Source organism: Sus scrofa, chromosome 11, assembly GCF_000003025.6.
Source record: "Sus scrofa isolate TJ Tabasco breed Duroc chromosome 11, Sscrofa11.1, whole genome shotgun sequence".
NCBI classification, from domain to species: domain Eukaryota; kingdom Metazoa; phylum Chordata; class Mammalia; order Artiodactyla; family Suidae; genus Sus; species Sus scrofa.
Genome location: NC_010453.5, coordinates 53,564,257 through 53,577,003, shown reverse-complemented (window position 1 = coordinate 53,577,003; position 12,747 = coordinate 53,564,257).

The following is a 12,747-nucleotide window of genomic DNA, read 5'->3' as shown; positions in this document are numbered from 1 at the left end:
TTTGTTGGTACAGTTCTTGTCATTGTACTTTGAAGGCTCATACTGGAAGACGTGAGATATCTGGGTCTGATAAAATAGCTTGAATAAATAGTGAAAATAAATTATGGTGAGAAAGAACTAATCTCCCACAGAATGGCCTAACCTTAGTTGCAAGTGATATTTCTTTTATTTATATGCAAATTAGGTGGTCCCTTGAGTTTTACAAGTTTTTAGTTATCTAATTGGTATTTCTTATGTTATTCAGTGATAACCTCATGAGAAAAGAGAAGTATACTTCATTTATTTTTCATTTTAGTACAGATACAGAATTTTGCTTAGGATCAGTTTTACTGCTTAAGAAGCTTTCTCAATTTCTTCTTCAGCATCTCAACATCCTGGCATTTTATCAATCTTTTTAACTTAGGCTTCCATTAAATATTATTCACATTGTCAAAAGTAGTTCCCTCTCTACTGTATCTCTCATTTTAATGTCCTTAACATATGGTGAAATTGTGACATGTTGTGCATTTTCTCATAGATTTTCATCTTTCTTTTTAGACATTTTCTGAATAAAAAGTTTTCTTTGGCATGCCATGCTCAAGCTGAACTTAAGAAATCACTAAAACTCTAATAGGAAAATACAGAAGAAATAATCTAAATATTCTTGAGGGCAAATAAATGAATTTAAATATCATGAAGTTAATATACAACAGAATTCAAAACCTTGTTAATGATAGGGTATAGGTTTCGGGGAGCAAATTTATTTGAAAATTCATATATACCTGATTGGGGCCTGGATTCAGCATAAACTAACTGGCATACAAAAGAAAACTAGGAGACTATCTCTACGGGGATCATGGAATTCATATTGTTGCTTTTGACTTAGCTTTAATTATAAATATACATACATATTTGAAACAAGATTCTCTCACTCACATCCTCTCCAGCATGTTTGAAAAGTCAACATTCAAATAATTCCCATGAATCATATCCGTGAAGTGTTGCTTTTTCTTTACAAGCTGATGATGCTGCTAATGAAAAAAAGTGTTCTTATTCCAGGTGCATCTTCATATTCATGACACGTACTTTTCCTCCGGCTTGCGTTATGTATAAAAATACAATGGTGTATCCATGGACTTGAAAACTATGCATATTAATTCATTTTATTACTTTCTCTGAACTTTATCTGGTAAGATACTTCCTGGAATGATTCTCTCACCAACTATACTCACTCAGGAATTCTACTTTTAGTACTTACCAATTCTCCCCAGTTTTCTTTTCTTTCTCTCTTCCCCTTTCTCTCTCTCTTTTCTTTCTCTCTCTTTTTCTCTTTCTTTCCTTCTTTCTTTTCTTTTCCTTTTTTTTCTTTTTTGGCTTCACCTGCAGCATGCAGAAGTTCCTGGGGCCGGGGATCAAAATCAAGCCACATAGTGACAACTGCCAAATCCTTAGCCACTAAGCCATAAGGGAACTCCCTCCCCAGTTTTCTATCCATAACATAAAGCCCATAAAACAGTCTGAAAAGCACAATTAGTCTTTATGTTTTCTAGCATTCATTTCTAAAAAGAACTTTAAAAATATTTATTGTAAGATTAAACATAGGAACATAAAATCATTCCAAATACATAGCTGTTGGAGGCATGAATATGTGACATGACAAAGAATGGAAAGAAAAGACTGGCGCCATAGAGTGGCTATATAAGGTCACTCTATACTTTACAAAGTCTTGTGACCTTCTCATGACCCCTGAGGCAAAACAAATGAGAACAACATCAAAGAATAGCATCTTGAAAACGAGACTGCTAAAGTATTGATGTTGCTGATGGAAAACCATCAGCTCTGACATTCTCAGGACTGGAGCCTTGGAGGATTTTTGGGAGAGGCCATAGATGGCTTGAAGCAAACAACAAATTATGGCCTGGGAGGGCTAAAACATTTATGATTACTTTATGTGCTTAGGAATGACTGTTCTAGCTTTATCTTGCTTCCAATCTGTTTGAAGTAAAATACCGATGTATCCCCCGCACGTACAAGGAAGTAGAAAATAGTAAATAAAAACCATGAGTTGGCTCAGAGGATTGCTATTGCCTCTTGAAAGTGGTAGCCCCCTGATCCCCACTCTATTTCTGTGTCTCTTTCTTCTTATTTCTGCGGCACTGCTGACTTCAGGACCTGTGTTGACGAGCAGGCCTCGTCACATAGCTTAATCAGTTGTATAAGTATTATAAGGCAACCATCACAAGGTCATGGAAAAGAAATTTGGCAACCACTTCACAGGCTCTCCTGTATGAGCCACGTCAATCACAGGCCTCCCCTCTCCTCTTGTAAGTAACCATTATCTGGTCTTTATAGTTCTCATTTCCTTGTATTTTTAATAATATTATTATACAAATGTGCTTCTCTTGATACTAGAGTTTTCAGTCTTACTGATTTTTAAAAATTGTATATAACATTATATCTCCCGTAATTTATAGATTTTCCATTTCCTTAAAACTTATTTTTGGAGAAACTGGCTGTTTATTTGACCTGAGAGTTTCCAGACCCAGGTTTTGTTGACTGAATAATCTTGGTGCAATTCTACATGAATTTCTGGACTCTGGATTTCTTGCAACTATGCAGGGACTATATCAAACTAGTTTGAATCCTTTGGCAAATCATAGGTGGTTTTGGCAAGTACATATGACATACATGATGTTACTAGCCATACTTAAAGTGCACTGAAGTGTAAAATTTGGTAAGCTTTGACCTTGACCAGCATAGAATGACTTGCTTCTAGTGAACAAACAGAGTAAAAATAATTACCATATCACTTATAAACATTACTCTTTATAGCTGCATTTTTCAAGTACATATAGGTCATATTTACCTATTTAAAGTATTTTGTATTTACTCTCAATTTTTTTATGACCTCTCATTTCATCTCATTAGCTGAAATCCCTCTTCGATTTAAGTTTATATTAAGTAAAGTATAGGTATATATCTTTACTTATTATAAACATATTTAAATAATACTTAAAATAAATTGAGCTAAATAGTGTTTTAAGAATTTGACTATCAGAATAAGAAAATAATATGAACATTAGCGCCTGGTTTAGACTACATTTCCCTTATTGTTTTTTAAATAATTATCCCATTCTATTAAAGGCAGGGAGAAGTTTATTTGATGAGACACATAAATGCTGCCATAAAAATTTTATTAGTATTCTCAATATTAGGGTTACAAGGTTCAATTCTGTTTTTTTTTTTTTTTTTTTTTTTTTGTCTTTTGTCTTTTTTTTTTAAGGGCTGCACCCGCAGCATAGGGAGGTTCCCAGGCTAGGGGGCTAACAGGAGCTGTGCTGTTGGCCTATTCCACAGCCTCAACAGCAGGGGATCTGAGCCACATCTGCAACCTACACCACAGCTCATAGCCACTCTGGATCCTTAACCCACTTAGTGAGGCTAGGGATTGAATCTGCATCCTTAAGGATGCTAGTCAGGTTTGTTAACCACTGAGCCATGACAGGAACCTCCATGATTCTTTATGTAACCCTGAAAAATTTTCTTTCTACCCAGTCCTATATATGTTTCATGCACATGAAAAACAACAAATTTAATCAAATATTTCAAGTATACTTGAAGACTGACATTATTGAAAACAGAAGTAATGCATTTATATTTGCCTCAAAATGGTTTTTAAAAATTTTCTTTCTATGGTTATCTTGGCATGACTAATAATTTTGAGGTCAAACCTTGATTCTTCATATAGCTTTGGCAGATAAGCCAAGCAAAAACAATCACACTTCTTTTTTTAACTTGTAATATTTATTATGGAAAACAAATTATTTTGTCAATAGAACATGTGCAGCATGGAACATGTTACACACTTCCTTGTTTAAAATAAGTAGAAAATATAAAGCTGTCAATTCTAAAGTTTAGATGAGGATTACTTATCAATGAATAAGTATACTTTATCTTTCAAGCCATTTGATAGAAAAGACAGGGCCTGCTAAAAGATAATTAAATGATACTTAAATATATAGAGAGAGTGGTGACTGATAGAATAATCTTACTAATAAGAAGAGGGATTTATTTTAGTGTTATCTAGGACTTTCTCTTTAGTATAGTTCAATATTCTTAAAATAAATTATGTCTTAGAAAAAGTCTGTATATTAATAAATAGCTGAGAAAATTAATATGACAGAATTGAAAGTCAAAATATTTGTTGCCAGAAACAAAATAACAATAGACATTTAATAACAGAATATTTACTATATACCTATCAGTATACATACCTTAAAATATGATAAAATTAACAACAGCTATAATAAATATAAGATGGAGGAGAGAAGTAGAGGTCAACAAAGAAGGAGAAAAAGGAGTTGGAAAACTAGAGTTTGGACTAAGAGGGAGCTGGGCCATCATGGCTGACTTTGGAGAGAACGAGTACTTGAGTGTCAGTCAATATCTCTATGACTATGCCTGTGATAGGTTAAAACTGGTATTATGGTCTCTATTTGAGTGGATACCTTTGTGGTTCCTATTAGAACATTTATCAAAGTTGATTTGCAAACAAAATTCTAGTTAGTACGAAGGGAAATTAAAAAACCTGATCTGATATGTGTGTTCAGACTTGCTCAGTGTGATCAGGAACACAGTACATAAGTATGTAAACCCCTAGAGATAAGTGACACCTCTGGCCGTCAGCCTGGAGGACCTCATGACATACATCTGGATTACATCAAGAGAAAGGGGATAAAAGCCTGTAAATATTGAGGTAAGTGGGATTTTTTTTTTTTTTTTTAAACCCACAATAAGTATGGTTTTATTTTCAGGTGGGTTCTTTCTGGTCAGTTGCCCAAAGACTGAATTTACTATTTGCTATATCAGCCCTAAAATATAGCACTTGTAGAGACTATATTTATGTTTCAATTGTCTGTGATTACAGAACCCCTGATATTTGCAAGACCATCTGGAACAGCTTTACATTTCTTGTGTTCCTTAAAACGAGTTTGTACTAAATCTGATCAATAAGATGGGATAAGATTGTTCAGTTGAAATGCAAGAATTTCAGATAAATGTTTTTATATATACAACATAAAATCACAATATTTTAACATGAATGTGTTCTGGTAATCCATAAGATATATGTATACTAAGATATTTATTGTTTCTCTTAAGTTCAAATTTAGCAGAACATTCTGAAATTTTATTCACTTAATCTAAAAATTTAAGATTGAATAGAGATAAATATAAACATATAAAATTATATATAAACAGTTCCATGCTGTTCCTATCAAGGAAATAGTATACTTATTCCTCTGTTTTTAATCCTGTTTCTGGGAATATGGTCAACATAGATCCATTTTGTAAAATGCATATTCATCACACTAAAAACAGTGAAAAGACAGAAGGAAGTACGGTACTAGATTGCATTTTGGTACAGAGATTTCTTAAGAGCCCAAGCAAGGCTATTACAGGTTAAATCCAATATATTACACTGGAAAAAATAAACTCCAATTTACTTATGCAACTGTTGAATTTTGTTCTCTATTATGTACTAAAATTATATCCTAGCTAATACACTATACTGATAGAAGTTATCCTGATCATCAATAATTAGTCCTAGATTATTGTCTTTTTCCCCTTTTCCCTTTTTCTTCTCCACTTGATACTTTGAGACAAATTGTTTTGTTTGTCACAATCGCTAATAGCCTAATTATGATTAATTGCCTTCCTTCTATGTTTATTAATTGGCCTTAATAAATTGAAAGCAATTTAAACTGCCTTGCCCTGAAGAACCCTATTATAATTATGTAAGTACAAAAGAGACAGACTATTTAGTAAGGATATTTCAGAAATGAGTAATGAAATGGATTTTTAAGAATTAGGATACTTTTTAAAATAACAGTGTATAATAGAATTTTTAGGTTCACAGAAAAATTGAGTGGAAAGTACAGATATTTATCATATTGCCTCTGCCCCTACACATATATATATGTCTTCCCCCATTTTCTATATGCCCTACTAGAGTTACCTCAGTTTCTTACCATTTGATGAACCTACATTGCTTATTCATCATCACCCAAAGTCCATAGTTCACATTATGGTTCATATTTGGTATTACATATTCTATGGGTTTGGACAAAATATAATGTTATGTGCTCACTGACATGGTAACATACAGAGGATTTTTCACTTACCTAAAAATCTTCTGTGATCTGCCTATTCATTCCTCCCTCTGCCCTAGCCCCTGGCAATCCTTGATCTTTTTACTATTTCTAGAGCTTGCCTTTTCCAGAATGTCATATTGATAGAATCATACAGAATGTAGCCTTTTCAAATTGGCTTCCTTCCCTTATCATTACGCATTTAAGGTTTTTCCACGTCTTTTCATGGCATGATAGTTCATTATTTTTTGGCACTGAATAATATTTCATTATCTGGATATTTATCTATTCACCTGCTGAGGAACATGCTGGTTGCTTACTAGCTTGGCTAATTATGAATAACACTTTCATCCACGTGCAGGTGTTTGCATGGACATAAGTTTCATCTTCCTTGAATAAACGCCGAGGAGTACAATTTGTTTGCTGGATCATGTGGGAAAAGTATATTTAGCTTTGTAAGAAACTTCCAAACTGTCTTTCAGAAAGGAAGTTAGGTGTTATAAACAGCTTCCCTTTACTCATTCCTCAGTCCACTTTCAGTCTGTTTTGCTGCTGGAGCTCTAATTATTTTATTTTTTACCTCAAACTGTTAAATGATTTTAATAGCCATAAGTAAAATCAAAAGTACATAACCTGCTCTCTGAAAATACAGGTCTTTTATTATTCGTCTTATATTCCATGTCTACTTCTATACATGCTTCCACTTCACCCCACTTTTAGCTATGTTGGCTTTATCAATATTTATTACAAAAGGCCCTACTATTACCACCCTTGAGCTTATAGTTAGAATATCGCTTCTACTTTTTAAAAAATCCTCTGTCTTCTCCAGCATTAAATCTCAGTCAATGTTCACAATTGTATCCAGTTTAAATTTTTTTTTCTTTTCCAAATACTTCCTTTTTTGAAAAATTTTTCAAAGTATCTTAGGATATTTACATAACCTTCTAATATTTTGAAACACTAACTCAAACAAATATTTGACAGGGTTCCAATAAGACCCTTTAGTAGTTGCTCCTTTGGGATAGCATTTATAATATGTTTTACATTATAATCATTTTTGCACATAGAATAGATTTTAATTTCAAAGATCTGAGGTTGACTTGATCATATGTGAAGATTGATAAGCTAAAAGAAACTTCCATTAAAGTTCTTCAATGAGCAGTAGTTAAGAGTACTAAAACAACATTTCAGAATTGTTACTTAACAATATCACCCATTATTTTATGCAAAATGTGGTTTTATCTTAAAGACATTTGGATACACAGCTGTCAGTAAGTTAATGCCACACATAATTTCCAAAACTGATACCGTTTAAGACTGCTTTTTAGCACATTCAAAAATTTATTGATAATATGAAATAATGATTATTTTACAAAGTCAGCATATTAAATTGGATGGATCAGCAGTCAATCCAGATGAGATCAGCATTATATTGCAACTGGGAAAATCACATTGGCCTTGATAAATACTGCTATCTCAGCAGTAGCATGTTAGTGCAATAAGGTATATAACCAATCTAAGAAATAACATAGATTTTTAAAATCAATTTTAAGTCTATGATCCTTGCTGTGTACGAGTGTCTGAAGATTTTCCGTAAAATAAACACTCACACATACAAACGTGCACATAAACTTCTTGAGACCCCTGTCAATTTGGGGGGGGGTGCTTTGCAAATACCTAATCTTTTTGATAAACAAGATATCTGGAGCTCCTAGTTTCCTGCTGTTACTTCAAGAAATAAGGATTTTACAGCATGCATATCTGTGAATAAATCACTCCCCAAGCCAATTATCAAGGTCATCTAAAAAGTGCAATGCCTTCCTGCTGTTTGAAAAACTTTGGCTCCAGCAGGAACATGTCTCCTATGTAAATTTTTTCCTCTTATGGAAAGAGTGGATTAAAAGGAAAAAGAAAGAAGTCTTACTGGACTGATGATGCAAGTATCTCAATGACATATGTGTTAGGATATCTGACCTTCTTTAAGCATTATTTTTTATGTTGTCACCTGACTCCAGAAACCAGAATGTTCTATATTAATTGACTGAACTATTCCAAATTCTTTAGTATTTCAGTCAAGTGTTTTTCATTATTTGGCTTGAAATACTTAGCATAATCCCACTTGTCATCAACATCAACATATATATTTTTTTCACAATTTATCAAGTATACAACTTAATATAGTGCATATGAAGATGACAGCACAAAATTCTTACTTTAAACACTGGATATGCTCAAAGAGATTTTAATTAGTCTATGCTAACTGGTCAGTGGCCCCAACACTATAAAAGTATTCCAAGAGATACTACTGTAGTCTTGATGCTCATTAAAATTGCCTCTTATGCTAGATTTAGGGTTAAAATATTCTGCGAAATTTGACAAAATTATTATTACAATGGTTTATTTTATTTTATTTAAATATTCCCTCTCCTTACACTACCAGGTAGTTAACAGTTTGCATTCTTAGATTTCAAATAATTTTTAATAACTAGCACCAGTATTCTTCTCTTACAAATGTCAATATATGTACCCAAGCATCCTACATACTGTTTTAGATGACAACCTTTTGTCCTATCAGAGTACATTGTTGTCTGATCATTCAGTATTTTCCATAGCCTAATCAGGACATAATCATTTCTTATATCTGTGCTATTTAAAGATTTGCATGTATGCGCTATTTCATGTAAAAATACATCTTTCATACTTTCCTACATTTTATACAGAGGTATTACTAATTAAAAACATTTAAGTTGACCAGTTAACTTTTCATCCAAAACATGTTTGGGAAGAAATTAGGAAGACAGTTTTCATTATAGGGTTTTGATTTGGGTAAGCAGGAACTTAGCTTTGCTTCTGAAATAATTTCTCCTTATGCCATTTACTCTATCAGAGACATAAACAGTCTTAACAATTTTCTCTACCACCAGTTTCTTAGGTAAGGTTTCTTCGTCATCTTTCACTAGAATCATACCATTACACCCTCAAAAGTGGCTTATAAATTTACCCCCCTAGGAAATATCTGATTCTTTCAATTTCTTGCTTAAATATTTCCTACCATCTTGCATAATTAAGATATTTTTAACTTTAAGGCTCAAATATTCTTTGTTTTAGATGAGAATATTTGGTTTGCCCTATATATTGTTAATAATTATGTAATCACTACTGAATTATTTATGTTTATGAGATGTCAGTGTTTAGTATATTTACACTCAAATTCATAAAATGTACTCAAATTTGTCTCCTTCTAATGATACATGCAAAAAAATAAGGAAAGAACAATTGATATGTGTTACTTGACTGCATCACGCCATGTCTACATGATGCCATGTATTTACTGTATGAACAAACTGTTGGCAGATATTTGAATAAATAAAAGTCAAATGAGAACTGTATTATCACCTTGTTAGAGCCTGAGTATAATTTTCCCTATAAATATTTGTGAGGTTTCTTCCAAGATATAGTTTATTTAGAGTTTGAATATTCAGGTTCATTATGATTTTATGACTTCCTAAGTATATCTAGAATACCATTCAGTTTAGGGAATATTACCCCCAACTTCTGAGGTTAGATCTTCCTGAGTATTCTATCCAATATTATATAAACTATTAAGCTTGTCTGGTGTGGCTGGTAGGATAAGCACTTTCTCATCCTTGTGAGTACTGGGTACTGTTCTCTAGTATTTTTCGAATTTTCAGTTTTCTCAAACATTTGTGTTGATCAGTATTCAGACTCTATTTATATATTCAGAAGTCACTCTTTATGAAGATCTTTCTCAGTAATCTGTGTTGTAATCTCCAGTCACATTTTTCTCTCTGAACTCTCAGTTCTGTCTCCTCAATTCATGTGGTTCCCTGGACTATTGTCTTATTTTCCCCTTTCTTGTTTCAGCCTGGGAATTCTCTCAAGATAGCTAGTGAGGAGAGTATCTTATTTCTCTTTCATCTGTCAGAAAACATTAGCCACTGTTGTCTGAGGTCCTGAAACACACTGTGTGAGTTTCAGATCTCTATTTATAGATCATATAAATAGAGATACAGATTATATAGATAATATAGATATAGATACATACCCTGTTGTTTTTTGGTTGTTTCGGACAGGAGGGTAAATCTGATCACTGATACTCCAGTTTGGAAAAAGGTAACAATCTCTCAAAATATGTTTACTTTAAATATGCCCATTATTCTAGTTTGAGAGACAATGACTTGATTGAGAAATGCTGATATCAAGTTAAAAGATGGTTGTACACAAAAACATTCTTCATTCATTCATATGAGGATGAAGACTTGATCCTTCAAGGAAGCATGAGCTTAATGACAACAGAACTTGGAATTTGCTCTTCCTGTACATTTATCCAACTGATTTTCTTTACAAATTTGCAACAAAATCACTTTGCCTAATAAAAAGGAAGATTTATATGCACTTCTCTAGGCCAAATGAGCCCAGATCTCTGGGTTTGGGCCATTTAAGTAAGTATCACAGTTCTTTTTTAATACTCCTAAATTAAAAAGAAACTATTCTAGATTATTCATAAATTTTCTCTTCTTAGTAATCCTATTTTTAAAAAAATCATATAGACCATTTTTAACTGTTGCAAATTACAGCACTATCAATTGTGAAGAAATGAGTATTACTACTAATACATTAAGCACTTAGTTTGCCTCAAATACTGTGCAAGATATATTTCAGGCATTATTTCATTCAATGTTAATTATCATATATATAAAAAGAAATTTATTTATATATAAACAAATTTATATACATATAAATAGAAAATCAAGGATAATTTATATGTCTTTTTGCACAGAATCTTACCGTTCAGGTTTCACACTTCATACGTCCGACTTCAAAATAATGCTTCTCTATGAAGTCTCTCCACTATGTTACCTGGCCATATTCCTTGCTTTTGTTCGTTCTTGCATTCTAAACTATTAGAAAATATCTTTGCTTTGTTCTACCAACATCTCCCTACCCCCTTGCAATGGCCTCCTATTCTGTTTGTCTTGTTTCTTTTTTTGGGGGGGAGAGGGGCTTGTGTATGTGCACGTGTGTGCATTTGTGTGTGTTTATATGCCATTCTTTCCTACAGTGATAGCCCATTCCAATCCACCTAGCCTTTCTAGGTGATTAATGGGAAATCAATATGAATTTTCAGTGTAACATGGAAATATCCAAACACCAGTAAACTTCTATAGATAAAAAAATCAACTATGCCAATAAGCTATTTTAATTATCCATCCATATATTTATTTGTAAAAGTAAAATAAAAATAAGAAATGTATAATGCAAATTGATGGCTCATTTTCTATTTTTTAATGCCTTTGCCAGTATATTTCTGAGTCAATAATGTTTTTTCAAGAATATTCTTTTTAAAAATCAATTAAAATATACTTTAATCTTTACTAAAAGAGAAATGCATATGAACAAGCCATTTATTTTGCTAATATAAATAAATGACAGTCCAGATAATAGCATCAGATTTTTAGCTATGCATTTAAGTCAACTCATATTTATTTGAGAATAAAACAACTATAATGATGAAAAATATTACAACTTTTTCAGGAACAATAAATACGTAAGGATTTATGCATATCACTCAGAGATAGAACTTTTGTTGAAGGCCTTAAATTAAAAATGTAATAATGGAGTTCCCGTCATGGCGCAGTGGTTAACGAATCCGACTAGGAACCATGAGGTTGCGGGTTCGGTCCCTGCCCCTGCTCAGTTGGTTAATGATCTGGCGTTGCCGTGAGCTGTGGTGTAGGTTGCAGATGCGGCTTGGATCCCACGTTGCTGTGGCTCTGGCGTAGGCTACAGCTCCGATTCGACCCCTAGCCTGGGAACCTCCATATGCTGTGGGAGTGGCCCAAAGAAATAGCAAAAAGACAAAAAAAAAAAATGTAATAAAATGAGAACAAGTCAGCTTTTTAAAAGTTAAGTAATTACAGCTGGAAAACACATGAAAGCTATTTCCAAACCTTATATTTTTAACTTGCTGTGTAGGCATTGTTTGTTCAATTGTTATTTTGCTTTTATAAATAGAATAGTTAATGCATTTGATAAATTATGAGGAATCAATTTTATGAAGAAAGAAAATAAATTTACTTTATCTTTTCTGGCCAATATATATCTTTATAAACTCTGAGAGTATGTAGGTCAATAATTAATTTCTATTAAAAATCTTTTAACACTTTTCAGAATAATGTTAAAATTATTTCTTGCATTTTAATCTTATATTTTAACCATACACTATTGTTATCTAACAGAAGCATAGCTAACAGGCAATATATGTTTAGAGAAGTATATAAGCGGCTATGGTTATATGCATGCATATGAGTGACTTATAGCTTTGTAATGTTATAAAGATATTGATAAATAGGCAAGAACAGTGAAAATTTCTGAAACCTCCTCCTCCTGGCTTTATGGGGAACAAAAGATACTTTGTTCACTGGTGTATGCATTGTGAGGACTAATGAATAACTCTGTTGAGCATTACAAAGGATAACAAAAATTTAAGGCTTTTATTGTCTACCTGATACATCTCAGGGTATCTTTAAAGTGTCATATCTATTCTTACTTTACCTGATTCCCTTTCCATACCACCACAGCTCTGCAATAATATTTA